The sequence below is a fragment of the Mytilus edulis genome, chromosome 4, assembly GCF_963676685.1.
Source record: "Mytilus edulis chromosome 4, xbMytEdul2.2, whole genome shotgun sequence".
NCBI lineage: Eukaryota > Metazoa > Mollusca > Bivalvia > Mytilida > Mytilidae > Mytilus > Mytilus edulis.
In genome coordinates, this window is record NC_092347.1 from 57426166 (window position 1) to 57441332 (window position 15167).

Sequence of the window (15167 nt, forward strand, 5' to 3'; positions counted from 1 at the left end):
GTGTGCCCCATCCCGTAAAAATCTGGTGATCGCAATACGCATTGATGTCCTTAAAAGAAATTTATGCGAAAAAATGATAAATTCGTGCAGAGAAGAGTGAGAAGACTAAGTTTATGATGTTTGTATGCATTGGTTCAAGAATTGTAAGAACAATATTTTTCACCGGTTACTCGTTTTTTATGACTTTAATTTACAATGTACATTTTGTACATGTACATGTAGAACTTCTGAGCAGAATTTAAAAAAAAGTTTTGAATTAAAAGCTGAGTAAGCTGATGCTCATAGAACAATGTTTTAGTACTTCTCTAACAAATTTGTTAGCCTAATAAATTCATACATATACATGTTTATACAATGTATGTATTAAAGGAATATGAATTACTGCTCAATTTTGAGTGCATCTCCATAGGCTTCAACAGTTTATCTTGAACTGTCTTATTGATAAGATCACCTCATTCAGATTTCTGACAGATTATCTTTTAATGCTACTAGTTCAAGAAAGAAATGGTACCAAGCTGATTCTGGAATCTTGGGAAGTCTTCTTTTGTATATATATATTTAGCATCTTCATGATGTCACTTGTACCTGTAATATATTTACAGTTTTACACTAGCAACTAAAGTTACCCTTGATAAAGCCTCATGTTGTTATAATAAGTTATGTTAGTTTTTGTCTTTTTATATAACCTTTTGTTGGCCTCACTGACATCACATCAGTGTAAAGCTAGGATTATTTCCCCTTGCTTTGCCTCTAACATTTTCAACATGCTGTTACTGATTTGATAATACACATTCCCCTGACTATGGATAACAACCTGCTTTTGTAAAATTATTTTTGAAGAAAAATGGAATAATTTACCATCTGTTGACCTAGCATGTCAGATCATAAGTAATCACAGAAAATTGAGGAATATATTATTGATCTGGTAAGGAAACTATGTGATTCATGGAATGATGTGTGTGAGCAGTCTGTGTTCAGATTCGATAGAATTGGTGGTGTTATAATTATATGTCCGGTTTCGTCTGTCTATATATTTTTTTCGGATTACAAAAGTGAATGGTTATTTACTTGTGTACCTTTACAAAGCAAAATACAAACCTGATACATGCCTTGTCCAATTTCACAGGTAATGGTGAGGGCTCAGAATGTTTGTTAGCATGTTTTTTCTCTCTTTGAATAGATATGGTACAAATTTCATGTACTCTTATATGTATTCCGTTTTTTTTAATTTTCTTTACTACATGAAGTAATACTAATAGTGAACATTTGTACCATTTATTTGAAAAAGATATATATATATGCAGTTGCACTCTTTACACTTACATTTGGAATCAAGATAAATCTATTAGAAGAAAAGTGCATTACTGCACACCACCTGTGTTGAAGGGGTTGTTCTTAGAATTTCATGGAAAATTGAATTGCAATGCTTTGTGAAAGCATGTAGTATTTTCAAGTGCTTTGTTATTTGATCTTTCATTTGTGTAATCACATTATCAATCAGATTTGAACCAGTAAAATAAACAGAAGGCTGTCTGTTATCATTCAAGTGCAAGAGACATATAGCTTTTTGTTTTGTTAAGAAACATTTTATTCTGTCAATTTCAGACAGCTGTCAGCATGTGAAGAATTTGATTTCTCTACATTTAATTCATTGTAAATTTAGTTCCTTGATTTTTGAAATCAAAATGGATGAATTTGAAAGTAATAGATGCACTGCCTTTTATATACAATATAGTCTATTATATGGGGAAAACAAACAAAATGCTAATTTCTATGTGGCAATTAAGAGAAAATTCCCCATCATATTTTTAATGCCTCTAATAATAGTAATACATGTATCTAGACTAGATTCAAGGTTGATTAATCAAACTTTTTCAGTTAAGGATATTACAATCAAAATTGAAAAAGTAATATTTTTTTATAGCTGTAGTTAATGAAAAAAATGTAATATAGATAATACATCCTACTCATGAAGTATGTTAATTACCAACAGAGGAAGAAATTATTGGTTACACCCTAAGGATTGACTTGAATCATGCTGACATTACTGTTTATTTATATACAGAGGGTAAAATGGGGAAAGATGTAGAGGCATGGATGGCCTTTCTATGCAAAACAAGGACTAATATTATGCATGTACACTTCATAAGATGATTTATCACAGGCTTGAAGTTATTTTGGTACATAAACTTAAGCATTTATAAAGGCTTCTGCTCTAAAACAGTAATGTATAGGTGCAAGTTCAGCAAATGGATGCAACATTGAACTCTGACAAATGTACAAATGAACAAAAATTTAAAAAAAAACCCACACAACTTGACACAACTAACAAAAGCTAGAGGTTCCTGATTTTTTGGCAGGGGAATACATTGTATATACATGGGACAACATGTTTTGTGATATTTCAACCCTCCTCTATACATTGTACAAGTACTATTAGCTGATGTGGAATAAACAAACACACAGCAATATGCACAGTAAAATTCAGTTTACCTTTTACTGCAATTTGTCCTTGAAACTGAAGTGTCATTATCAGTTTAGACACACATTTCAGTTTGAAGGTGAAAGAAATGCAAATGTATATTTATTGCCACAAATGAAATATATCCCCTTTTCAAAGTCATTATAAAATGTAAAAGCATCATACTACATGTATAAACAATGTATGTAAAAGTTTAATCTATAAGAAAAGAATTCACATTACATACAGAGAAGGAACAATGGAAAAAGATGATTCATAAGTTCCATGTGACAGACAAGAGTTATCTGAGTATACATGATGCCTTGGTAACTTTACACTTTACACAAGTTTTCTGTTTTTTATATGAAACTTTGTCTCCTTGATATTAACACAAGGTTAACGGAAGTTCCAACTACCGTATGTATAGTTGCATCACTAATATAAAAATGCCACCATCCTCGTACATGTACTACATTTGTCATATTTCACTGAATCATTGTTACTTTAATTATCACATTTACACATTAATGAACTCACACTCTTGTTAACATGGCATGTTCCAATATTATTTTATCAGACAGTGGGTATTGATTTGTCCCCCATTGTCTGTTTAATTGATTGATAAGGTTTATTTTAATGGGTCAGAGTAATAGGCTTTAATTAGATCCTCCAAAAATCAATAGAATGAATCAGCCGATGATTAAAAACTTGGTAGGAATCATAGATAATGACAAGCTCTATTTGTCACTCGATTCTGTTACATCATCATGACAACCAAGAAAGTGGTTTTAATCTGTTGTTGAAGACACTGCATTGATTATAGGCACAAAATGTACATACTAATTAACAGCCATGCATTTTGTGTTGACTCTAGGGTAATCTTAGAAATTTAATGGAACTTGATGCAAATATTGATTAATTGATACATTGAGATTCAGTTGAAGGGCCTGATTGATTTGGGTCAGTGCAAAGTAAAATGCATGACAAGTAAAAATTCACTTTCATTTCTGTACAAACATAATATGTACAGTTGACTATTTCTGATTTAAAATCTGAATATAATTACTTTCAGACTGCATAATTTATTTATATATTATGTATATATCGAACATGCATTGTTTTTTGTTAAAGGCTGTAATTTGCCCTCTGGTTGTGGACTGGTGTTTTTCTGTCTTTGAGGTCACAGAGTGCCTGTATTCTAAATGTTAACCATACAACTCTTTTCATTCATGCATGTACATATGCATGCATATACTGTATGTGAGTCAGTGAACCTGCAAGGCTGCATTTAGAAAGTGTCAACTGCATTATTCAGCAGTCATATTTTCCCTTGTATTACCGGTACTTAATCTACATGTAGCAGCAGGGCTTTTCATGGGCAGTTAGCTGGCTTTCTTTCTACAGTCAAAAAGTATCAATAATACAATGTATGCAACCTAAAAATGAGCTTAGAAAGCCAAGATTTAAGCCCTTAATTGTTGGTAGTGTGGGACTTCACTCCATTAAAATAGCACTTCAGAGATGACACGCAGCTTGATCAAATAATTAAAGTAGGCAACTTAATACTTCAGTGGAACACACCTGAATATTTAACCCAATTATTGTAGGAAAAATGTACTCCTGTTTGATAAAATACAGCCATGTGTTATCACTTTATAGTTTTGACCTTTAGAGAGATAGTTAAGGGGGTTCTACCATACTGAATGATAGTAAATTATTGACTAATTGTATGCATGTTCCCATGCAATAAAAGTGTTAATCACAAACTCACTACCTCAGTATACATGTATTTCTGCAACAATGTACATGTACATAAAACTGTTACTCTAAATTATGCAACGTAACAAAGATACAGACATTGTATCAAAAAGTGTAGTTCATGTTTATGAATATGGTAATGTTTGAGTGCATGTATATGCAACTATGATGATGGTCTAAAGTAATAATTCTAGGTGCATATTTGTGACATTGAACATGTATATAAAAACACATACACATACAGAGGTAGTGGTTTAGATATTTTTAAGCAGATACAAGATTGTTTTCAAAATTATCTGATGTTTAAATCCAAAATTCATACATGTCTCTATTATAGATTTAAATATGACTACAATTATGTTAATTTTTAAAGCCACTTACATGTACATGTAAATTGGTAGATACATTTATAAACCATAAGCATAAATTTAAAGCAATTTCTTCTGAAAGAGAAGTGAAAAATACCTAATGGATATTCAATCTCAACATCATAAGTCGAAAAAAATCCTGACAACTCCTTTGCAGAAAAAGCGTAAACTGTCTAATAGACAAACAACTGTACAGTCTGTGCCAACCTGTTTTAGGGTTTGTTTGACTGAGAAAGAAATTTGAACTTTTCAAATAAAAAATATTACAAACTCTGTCTGAAGGAATGATTTTTTGTCTGACATTTTGTTGATCAGACAGAGTTTTAGAAACACTGTCTGTATATACATTGTATACAAAACACAACATAGAAAACTAAAGCCTGATTTGAGGAACACAAACCCCATATTAAAACTGTGTATGCTTAGTACTCATATTCAGAAATTGTTTTCTACTAAAATTAAGAGTCCATGCTTCGGACTGTTTTGTTGCACTTTTGATATTGAGTAAAAGTTGTACATGTATAAGTTCTTTTGATAAACCCAACTCCAGAGTTCTTTTGTCAAAATATACTCGTGTACATGTACTGCAAATGCTTCTCCATTTTTCTTTTTACAAAATGAAGTATGTCAGCTTTGTAGTACTGGGTGTTTGAAAAACATGGTAAATAATTTTCTTTTAAGCCTGTTGAACAGTGTGATTTTTTTATAGATCAGGATTTGAAATCCAGAAAATCTATCTAGTCAAAAGAAATTATTTATAGAAATGTTGGTCTATTTATTATATAATGTAGTACCGCTCTCTTCCCACACTCAAAATCATTACATTCATAGCAGTGGGTGGTATTCTTATGAAAGCAATGGGCTACATGTACATTGTATGTCTACATACGCTATGTTTTTCAAACATTTTGAATACCTGATAAATTATTTCAAAATTTACTGATTCCTTGAGAAGTTTTTATTATCAAATGTGCAGGTCCTGTTTGTCAAAATGACATATTCAAGCCTATGGCCAGACTTGAGTTTTAATCACTGCAAAAATAAGATTAACACAAGTCTTGACTTTCTCCTTTATATTATCAGTGCACTGTTTATAACAGCCATTAGGGTAACTCTCTACAAGGTCGGATTCCTCATTGAATATTTACATACATATTTCAATAACCCTCTACAAGGTTAGATTCCTCATTGAATATTTACATACATATTTTCAATTTTGTACAGGTATGATTTACTTGATGTATATTTTACCATTAACTGTACCGTGGGTGTAAAGAAAAACATTTGAATATCACACTTGACTAAAAATCTCTTTCTGACAGCTTTTAAATAGAGTGTAAAATGTTTTTACAAGGAACTGATTTTATTATACATACAAGCAGTATGATGTATTTTATTTTCAATTTACAGGTCATGTGCATCCAAGTGTAGCTAAATATAAAAAAAATAGTGAGGATATATAAACAAACAGCTTTATTGAGGGTCAGAAGAAGCTATAATATCTTGGTAAGTACCAGCAAAGATTCTATGACTTGTTTCTTGTTAATTTAATTGTCAAAGGAACATTTATATAGGCTATTTATATATTTGTTTAGGGGCCAGCTGAAGGACGCCTCCGGGTGCTGGAATTTCTCGCTACATTGAAGACCTGTTGGTGACCCTCTGCTGTTGTTTTTTATTTGGTCGGGTTGTTGTCTCTTTGACACATTCCCCATTTCCATTCTCAATTTTATGCATTCCTTGAGCTCTAACATGCGTTACATGTACAAATATGGTAGTCTTAAGAACATTCTCTCCAGGTCATGCTGATTTATGCAATCTGGCAGAAAACTCATCACAACTGTCATGAACATGAATTAAACATATATGAAACCAAGCCCCCGCCATAGCTTTTATTGTCCTTCTGTACATACAACTGTTCATCAAAGTTGGTATCAAACTGATACCTAAAAGTACCTTTATTTTTATTATATATAATTTTGACTGAAATATGCAGGTTAGAATAAAAATTACAAAGATCTGTTCTCTGGGCCCTCTTAACCTGAGAGTTTTCATACACTGTTTACTAGAATGCTTATTCAAATCTTCAAATGCAGACCATTCATTAGGAGTCAGTACCTGGTAGTTTTACACTGGTCTTCTACTAAATATACATGTACATGTACATGTAGTACCACCAGAAATAAGGAATATTTATATAAGGTATTCATTGAATATAATATATTGAAAAATACCGCCTATGAATAGGAAATCAAAAGCACAGTGACACTAGTCAACAAAAAGATAATGTAAAATTTATTTATCTATACAAAGGGAAATTCAAGTTTTAGTCTACTAAAGGTAATCCGTTCTTATTACAAAGTTCTACATGTACATGTATGCACAATGACCCCTGCTGTCATCGTATACATGTACATAATGATGTGTTTTATTCTGGTTTGATAGATTTATCATCTATATATTGCCTTAAATATTTACAAGGATGTCTTTGTGAGATGATTTCTTGAAGTCGCCACTTGAAATCACTGCAGTAGTCTAGTTTCTTTTTGCTTTTCTCCAAACAATTCAAGCTGGGCTATTATCTTGTGTTTACATTTACATAAGGTGTCAGTAAAAGTGTAATTAATTATCTGCACATCTGTCAAATACCTTTTTGGAACTCCATTGAATACCTAGGTAATCTTGCAAGAATATGGTAATGTATATTGCGTGGGTACAAACGAAAATGTTTTATATATATGTACAAAATGTATATCTACCGGTATGTATTTTGTGAATAGACCTTGGTGTCTGAATGAATTGTCAAGTACTGAATTGCTATTATAAACGATGTTAATAATTGAAGAACTTGCATTTGACCAAGTTCTTTGACCTCAGAGTTTTCTTTGTGAATGTGAAAAGGGGCAGGCAGCTTGTTCTCTATGATAATTAAAACATAAATTCTATAAGACATGCATCATGTCTATTTTAAGTTCTGATCTTTGTCCCATCCAAATATCATAAGACATGCATGTCTATTTGAAGTTCTGATCTATATATATAGATGTCCTATTCAAACTTGATGCTCAATAAAGGTGTTTAGATTTGATGAATTTAGATACATGTATAATATCATGTCATGCATGTGATTATATGTGAATCTCGACCTGTATGTCTCAGGTACATGTGCACATGTTTTAAATTGTATGTAATAAATGCACACTCAGCAATTCACATAAAAGATGAATAGAGAAAAGATATTATCTAATAGTTAGTTTTTGGTAGCCATATTTGCATATTATTGGAATGAGACTGGATCATATTATACTATGTTGTAAATATTTTATTGCTAAGAATTACAGAAGTGATATTTATGGATTATTGATCCCTGATGTTGTAATAATTCTCAGTTCTAACATTTCTCCTGGTTACTGAATGTGTTTCAACCAAAAATGGATTCTGTTAAACTTTATATGTTTCAACTCATAGTCTTTTCAGTTACAGAAAGTGAGTTGCACACATTTGTCAAGATCCAAATCAGGATTGGTGATTTAGTCCTTTAATGACAAAATTCATGGCCTCTCAATTGCAAGGAATATATAATTGGGAAGTACAGACATTTTTAAATATATTCAACCCATGGTTTAAGCTTTTTTAGGGTGGGGAGGGAAATTAGTCTGGTTTATTTACTGGTTGACTCAGCTATTAAAGTATTCATAGCTCACAAAAGCTTAAAGTACTTGTAGAATGGTACCACGTCCAGAACCACCTGGTTAACGGTTAATAAAGTTGTTTTTTGTATTCATAGCTCACAAAAACTTAAAGTACTTGTAGAATGGTACCACGTCCAGAACCACCTGGTTAACGGTAAATAAAGTTGTTTTTTGACTGAACACAATGACATATCCCTCTGTCTGACATGACAGCCAGACTGGACACTTATAACAAATCCCACTGTCTGACATGACAGCCAGACTGGACACTTATAACATATCCCTCTGTCTGACATGACAGCCAGTAACTAAAGATTCAAATAAAGAATTAATTTATTTCTACAAACTGTAGGACCTAAAGAAAAAACGTAACATTATGATTTATTGGACAATCTGTTTCAATGAAAATGGACGAAATATAAACCACCCATAAAAAGTAGAATATAGGTAAAGTTCTACCCTGTACCAGGGAGATTTAATTGAAAGTTCAACTAACAATATCATGTAGATTATCTGGTAGTAAATGGTTGTAAAATAATCCACTTTTATTTTGATACAAATTTCCATTCAGGTCAGAAAGTGAATGAATTGTTTGGAGTAGACACAGGTAAATGTTTACATGCAATAAGTATATTTTAAAAAGGTTTTGGCAAGATTATATGATGTTTACAGTGTTTTTGGTTTGACTGAACAATTTTAAAGAGGTTTGAAAAGGTGAATTATATAACTTTTGAGGTTAGGTTTTTCTTTTTGCAAGGTACCATGTAGTATAGAAATATAGGAGTCAAGCACCATAGTCTTATCTTTTAGAATATATATCATGGCAATGAAAAAAGGGCAAAATTTTTATTAATTAAGAAGTGAAAATATAAAGATAATCCTGGGGGAAAAAATCAAGACATTGGTAAAAATGTGGCCTATACTTTTTCCCTGACATAGATTGAGAAGATAACCAGTTGGTAGTATAGGTATACCATTGATATTGTTATGCAAATTGCTGTAATCTATCACTCAGTGGTTAAGCTAGACTTAATCAGCTTCAAAACAATATCAGAATATGTTTGAAGTAATTTACAATTTACTTAAAATTTTCAAATTCCTTCAGGACATTTAGAAATAAAGGTGTACTGTGACTTGTGCCTCCAAGAAAACATGTCAATTATAGGTCAAATTAAACACCTGCATTATTATAAGGTCAGTGGTCTGAATATCATGCCCATCAGTCAGGAAGTAATGTATTAAGGTTATTGAACTGTATATTATAATAATTGATGACTTTATTTCTGGATTGTAATGACTATAACAGATTAGTAACAAGATTGTTGTTGTAAGCTTCTTTGCCATTAGTTCAAAGTTGATTAACAAATATTGTTGATATTCACAGCTTAATCTAGATATTTTACTCTGGGTGTTTGTCAATTTAAAACATTTGATCAGTAACATTTTGTTCTAGATGGAAAATGTGCTATAGAAAAGATTTTCATATGCATGGGTTGAGTAGATTCGGCTAATTACCATGTTTGGAATATACACATGTCATATTGTATTGACGTCTGTTGTTGGAAACTATCTATTTCTAGGTAGATGTCTTCAGTTCAGTTGAGATTTTTATATGATCGCAAAGTTTTTGGTTTGTATAATGATATGATGTTGTTGTCGCCTTCATCATCTGCCTTGTTGTCATTGTCATCGGGAGACATATTGGCTTACTGTTTCATAAGCATACTCTACATCTTAAAATTAATGAAGATAGTATTAATTCTGCTAGCCCTTTGAAAAAGTTAATTTGTTTGAGAGCTTGGAAATTGGAGACTGGCTGATGGGACGAGAAAGAAAAAAATGCAAGTTGTTTAAGGTCACAGGGCTAGACTGCTGTATTCAATATCCAGTACATGAGAGATTTTTTGTTGTAGCTGATGTTTACAACCAATTTGAAGATTCACAGATACATGTAGCAGTGATAATATCAGATGCAATTTTATAAAAATTATATGTAAATTAATGCATGTAAAATGGTAATTTTGGTCATGTGAGGAGCTAAGCTATGCAGCAAACAAGTTGAAAATGACATAAAGTGCAAATTGAAGACCTTTTCACATTCATAGGTCATCGTAATTTTAGATGAAAGTCATCAATTTGTGAAGATTGCATCATAATTCCTTTTATGGATGCATTAATGCAAGTTTCGTTGTCCTGTATATGTACCTCATCTTTACTTTATAATTGTATTTTTTCTTTTGTTCATACTCTTTCTTGAACAGTAGGCTTTTATTGTGCTTAGACTTCACACCAAAATAAAACAGAAAATGGATATAATACAAATATCAGCAGAACAGTATACCTTACTTATGGTTTTGGGCCTCTTGGTTTTAGGGTGAGCCTCATAAATTAAAACTGAACACACAAGCAAATGATTGAATATAAGCAGACTTATACCTTGCCTTGGACATTTTTCTTTAGTTTTGAGGTGAGCTACACAATTTATTTGAAGCTGTTTATGTTGAATTTTATTTTTAACTTTGACGGACTAAATAAACAACATGAAGTCTTGTGTACAGGTATAGTAAATGCATGGAGATTTTTCTATGAATGTTGGTGATAGTCAGAAGTATATCTTTCTGTATATATTTAGTAGATGTATATGACATAGCTATGACCCCCCTAGGTTTTGACAATTAATGATGATACCATGTTAACCATATTAATTCCACTTTTGTACTCTTCAATTTCCAAAGAATCCATAAAAGTATTCATGTAGTAATGGACTTAATCCCAAGTTATCTCCCTTTTAATCAGTGAATTCTTATAGGCTTTAAAAACAATAAAGTCAGATGTTCAGCGGTCAATTGCATTTTTAAAGCAGTCAGATAGCTAATTTGCTACACTTGTAAGTAAATTCCATAGATCTATTGATGGGGAAATATTTTCTGTAACAGCTGGACTGTTTACAAGTCAATAGAAAAATATGTATACAGAATGAAAGTATATTTCATTGATTTATCAATCAAGGGTTGTCAGTTGCATTGGATAAATATAGGGAATTTGTGGACTTAAAGTATATAATGGAATGTATATGAATGTATATATGTCCAAAATTGTTCGCATTTTAGGACATAAAGGTTTACACTCAAAGTTGCTTGTAGAAAGGGTGCTGTCCAAGTAGGTGAGTTGTCTATGCATCAGATTGAAATCTTCATACTCATATTACTCAAGCTCAACCTGAGTTTACTCATCTTCAACAAGTTTGCAGAGGGAATATAAAATGTAAATGTCTGATTGTCCATATAAATTCTATATAGATGCACCATAGAGGTCCAGTTTGATCAAACTTTTCTATTGCTTCATGAGGATTACTGGATTTTTTTTAAGATTCAAGGTCACTTGTAAAAGCCAGATTAAGGTCACCTTGATAGCATTATGAAGAAAATCTATAACTAAGAAAATGTTAGGTTGGGTTTTATTTAAAGGGATGCTTTTACATTCTTGTTTTGCCCCTATATTTAATGTTCTTCCTGATTTATGCTTTTCAGCTATATAAGCCCTGGAAATAACTTGACCAAATGAATATGTAATGTCAGAGCAGCGTCAGTTAATTCAGTTTTCTCCTTTAACAAATAGCTATAGGCTTCCTGGAATTTGATTGGTAGGACACTACATGTACATGGCAAATCAGCTTTTCATATGTTTAAATATGCTCATCTAATTAGAATGTAATGATACAAAAAATGTTCCCTTGAAGAAAAATGTTATGTAATTAAAAGGTGGAGTCAATTTTAAATTTAAAATTATTGGTAAAGAAGGAAACAGCATTTTGAGTTTAACCTTCCACAAAATAAATCTTGCAGCGGTACCGGGCATTTAAGTTGGGTGAATATGAACAATGTTTGGTAAAGAATAAATTTAGTGAACTACAAAATGCTGCAGTAGTACTGAGTTATTTATATAAAAATAATCTTTGAGCAAATAGTAAACAAGGATAGTATGTTAGTTTTGGAAAATTGCCGACTTCAAAAAACATTCTTGTTGCTATGTTGAGAAAACAAAAAGTTGTCATGGTATAGAATGCTAATGCATATCAGTGGTATATTCTTTGTATGTGATTATCAGACCTGTCTACAGGAATTACAACACACAGAATACATACAAATTATTTTTTTTGGAAGTGCTGCGTTCCTTGACAGTTGCATGCTAGGTTGAAGTTAGGTATATAAAAAAGGGCTCTGACATGCTTGAGCTTGCTGCTTTCAATTTAGATTTGAACAATTTTTGCTTTATTGTGAGATGAGGTAATAGTTATTATGAACTTTGAGCTGGTAAAAAATCACAATCTTATTGTTTATGATAACTAATCTGGAATGTTGTTTGTTTTGGATCCAGCTGCTTATGCTTATGTAGGAGGTTGTCAGCATGTGGAGAAAATGGTTAGCTTTTTTCAAGTTTTAGTTGTAAACCAGTTGCAGGACAGGGATGTTGGAGAGTCTAGATACATGTGTACAACTGTGTCAGATATATAATAGATTTAAAAGAAGAATTCACATTTCAACATTATACCTTTAAAATATGATTTATGAACACCTGCTGTCTGTAAACACAGCACTGCAAACTCTCATGTAAACTGTATATTAATTTAATAAGCTTTAACCAGTATATATCTCTTAACACAAATTTCTGTTTTAAATTGTATAAGCTTATGGGAGATAGCAGTTAGTCTTAAATAGTCTATTTAATCTTCCAAAACTTATGGGTTTTGCTACCTTTATAGTTGAAATTTCCAGCAAGGTAAACTGTTTCTGGACCTATTTTTTTTTGTCCCAACAGAAGAAATGAGACTCATATGGTATTTGGATCAACCCTGAATTTTGTACCTGGTGCCCTGTTAAACTTGCATGTGTGATAAATTAATCCTGGCCAAGTTTTAACAGTCTATTTCTGGATTATAACATAGCAATGTTAGGTAACTATTTGCACTTGATCAGGATAAGTTTTGTCACCGACTATCTCATATTCTTTTTGTCTCAAAGTAACATGTATTGATTATACACCATGCCATCAACACAAGTTTACAATTATGCAAAAAATGTATCATCCTACAATCTATCAGTCTAGATATCTGGCCTCACACAGATGGGTTACTGTTTATAACTGATTCCCTAATATTGTTTGTATGTTTGTAGATGATATTAATTAGGATGGCAGATGTGATAATTCTTACAACACCCTGCTCTTATGTTGCAGTTGATCAAAATAAAGGTTAAGATCAGTCAAACCCATGTTAACTGTCAAATTCATTTCAAACATGTGCATTGTCACAGGTAAATTTCATTGCATTGAAATCATGTTAATTTCGTGATGAATAATACATTTCCACATTGACTGGATGACTCAGTTTGAATTCCCTTGTAAACAGAAAACTGATAAAAGAATGGGCTGATAAAAAAAAATTGTTGGCTGGTTTGTTTTCTTTGGTATCTGGATTATAGATTGAGTATTGATATGGGACAAAATTAGTCAGATAAAGACCATAACTTTAGGGTTTTAAAAAGCAATATATTATTTTCTGCTATGTTTATTTTTACAAGTGGTATTTATTTACCTGCTTGGCAAGGTCAAGTCTTAGACTGGCATGATGTCATTTGTTTACTGAAAGATTATAGGGTATATTCTTCTTTAAAGATGAAATTGATGTCTTGTATTTAATACTGTTGATTAGACCAGTCATTATAATCATTAAATTGTGGGAAATAGCAATATGTTAATCTTGTACAAAGCTTTGTATAAAACAAAAACTGTTTCTTAGCATATCAATTCATTCATGTACAACTCGTAAAGATATTAATTTGGAGGTTAAAAACATTGAATTTACAAATTAAATAAAGGTATAGAAAGTGATTTAAGAAATCATATTTTGCAGATTGGAACTATAATGTTTTTTAAAGGTCTTGCACGTCTAAATGACCTAACTTAATAGAATATGGAAGAGTTTAAAGAAATTGAAGATCTTTGGATCTGCAGTTTGTAATCTATTTCACAAGTCAAAGCTTCAAGCTTTTTTCCGCATCACATGATCAGACCAATGTGCATCATAGACTTACCGGTATATTGTACCCAAAAAAAACTTGTAGTTGGTTTTTTAGCTGCTAACATAATCTTATTAAATTGCTACAAATGTACAGTTGCAATACATGAAAACAAAGAACAGATACAATATGCAAATACAAACAGAGCACAAAACAAAATATGATACTTATTTCTGAAAATTAAACACAAGTTCAGATATAAAATGTTGTTTCATCTTTGACATCAACAAAGCCTTCAAAGAAACACTAATGCAAAAGTAAAATCGTACAGAAGTTGGTTTGTTGTAGAGCTAATCAGCATTACCTTGGCTAGATATCATGGGAATTCATATGAATAATAATGCTGCTATAATCTGCTCCAAATCACATGGTTTACATCAGTGAAAAATACACAAGATGATATTGATTCACAACATAATTATATGTTACATTGTAATCACAAATGTTACAATGCTTCACTGTTTGGTAGCAATATTAGTTATCAATAAAGAGGACTTTGAACTTTGGTCTGCTAAAGATACAGGGAGAAAAGTGAAGGTTTCACATGATAAGTTTCAGTAGGAGTTACTTTAAAGGGATCTTAGCTATATATATATAGTCTGACTCTCACAATCCATGTATAAGGAACATGCGTATGCCAAGTCCAGAAAATGTAGATACATTGGCAATAACTGAAATAGGGGCATAAACCAATGCATGTCAAATACTGTGGACTCATTATTATTTGTTGGATACCAATTTTCGTGGGTATAGGTGAACCACGAAATTAAATGTTCAACAAATGACAAATTCTTAAGGCTTGTATTAAGAC

General features: G+C 31.6%; 1 protein-coding gene across 29 annotated transcripts in view; it reads left to right on the forward strand.

Annotated features, from left to right (window-relative positions):
- Positions 1-15167, forward strand: part of LOC139520035 (gamma-adducin-like) — a 52405-nt gene that overhangs the window by 3595 nt on the left and 33643 nt on the right. For 22 of the 29 annotated variants that reach the window (XM_071312427.1, XM_071312436.1, XM_071312423.1 and 19 more), the window contains exon 2: positions 5998-6093. The gene's annotated coding sequence lies outside the window, so the exon portion shown is untranslated. Of the gene's footprint in view, positions 1-714; positions 1127-5997; positions 6094-7787; positions 7837-11389; positions 11443-15167 lie in introns of those variants that run through there. The other 7 variants (XM_071312426.1, XM_071312439.1, XM_071312424.1 and 4 more) reach the window with 5 other exon arrangements.